Raw genomic sequence first — 1,812 nt, forward strand, 5'->3', positions numbered from 1 at the left:
CTGTCTTTTGTTTGGCTGGAAACCACAGGTGTGGGTTCAATTCCAGACCTGAAGGGCAGCTAGGGGCGGGCCATAGTCTCAGTGGTTCCACCAGACTCTATTGGACCAACAAACCTGGCCTCCCCCCACCCCCTTTTTTTTTTACTCTCCAAATGATTTTGAGTTTTGTTTCACATTGTTCTCCCTCTCTATCAAGGATCTCCTACATAGATCCCCTTCCAAGTGGATGACAGTGGTAGCAGGGCACCTTCTAGTTCTTCTAGTCTCATAGTCGTATAGGCTGCAGATTGAATGGTGTACCAGTCTCTAGGACTAATTGTTTCTATGAATTTGCTTTTCTTCATTCTTCTTTCCTCTGGACGAGGAGAGACCCATCATTGCATCTAGATGGCAGCTTGCTAGCTTTTAAATCCCAGTTGCTACTTGCCAAAGTAGGAAGTGGAACAATGTTTTGTATAGTATGTTATGCCAGTTGAGCTTGATATCCCTGCGACTATGGTCCCAAGCCCGCATGTTCAACTACTCGGTCCCTCTGGGTAGCCGTGACCACACCTTTGCCCCTTGTCAGCTCTCTTATACACCTGGGAATTCTGATCGTTCACATAAACTTACAGGACCATTGTCTGCCAACCCTATATATATTCTTGGATACACTCCCCATTTCATAGACATACCTAATCATTCAGCCTGCCCACCCATCTATCCACCCATATACCCATGTTAGCCTTCATTGACCACGCTGTACTGTATGTTCAAAAGGGTTCATATTTGTTGTCTGTACTTCCCATGTACCTCTCTATGTCTTTGTCATCCTCAATGCTGCGATAGTGGTCACTCACATTTGGTACATTGCCCTTTTCTTCACCCAAATCCATATTTATCTCTATCTATCTAACAGCATTCCCTCCCCTCTCACCCCTGGTAACCCACAAAGAAAATTTCCTTCTATAGATAAACCTTTCCTTAAATTTTACAATAATGGACTAATACAATATTTGTCCTTTTGTGATTGACTTATTTCACTCAGCATAATGTAGAACAGTCCATTCTATCTTGCAACTCTTAGCTTCCTAACCATTTAGAGGTTCTGTAACTACACAGTATTTTTCCTCTTTTTGTTTGTAATGTCCTCACTTGCCAATTGATGTCTCTGGTTCCCTGTTTACAATCTTGTAAGCTCATTTTACTTTGGGTATGTCCATAGCTATAGTTTCTGGGTTGTGTCATCTTGTGTATTAATGGTCGCTTGTTATTTGCTATTTTTGGTTCTCTGTTCAAAAGACTGCCTTTAGCATCTCTTATAAGGGTTGGTCTGGTTTTAACAAATTCCCTTAGTTTCTGCTTATCTGGAAATCTCCCAATTTCACCATCATATTTAAGGGACAGTTTTGCCAGGTATATAATTCTTGGTTGAAAATTTTTCTCTTAGGGTTTTATATATACCATCCCATTGCCTTCTCGCTGCATGGTTTCTGCTGAGAAATCAGAGCTTATTCTTACTTGCTGTTCTTTATAGGTAACTTTTTGTTTTTCTCGTGCTGCTTTCAGGATTCTGTCTTTGTCCTTGGTTTTGATAAGTTTGATGATGATATGTCTTGGTGATTTTCTTTTGGGGTCTATCCTGTTTGGGGTCCGTTGGACTTCCTGAATGGACATATTCTCATCTTTTGTCATATCAGGGAAGTTCTCCTCCAGCAAATCTTGGACGATTTTCTCAATGGTTTTGTTTCTTTCTTCCTGTTCTGGAATTCCAATGACACGTAAGTTATTCCTTTTGATGGTATCCCACATGAACCTTAGGCTTTCTTCATT

The 1,812-nt window shown here is 40.9% G+C and overlaps 1 protein-coding gene across 1 annotated transcript in view; it reads left to right on the plus strand.

The window, feature by feature from the left end:
• Positions 1-1,812, plus strand: part of TOP1 (DNA topoisomerase I) — a 129,026-nt gene that overhangs the window by 84,121 nt on the left and 43,093 nt on the right. The window lies entirely within an intron of this gene.

The sequence above is a fragment of the Orycteropus afer genome, unplaced genomic scaffold (assembly GCF_000298275.1).
Source record: "Orycteropus afer afer isolate SDZICR_OR568_19922 unplaced genomic scaffold, OryAfe1.0 scaffold00020, whole genome shotgun sequence".
NCBI classification, from domain to species: domain Eukaryota; kingdom Metazoa; phylum Chordata; class Mammalia; order Tubulidentata; family Orycteropodidae; genus Orycteropus; species Orycteropus afer.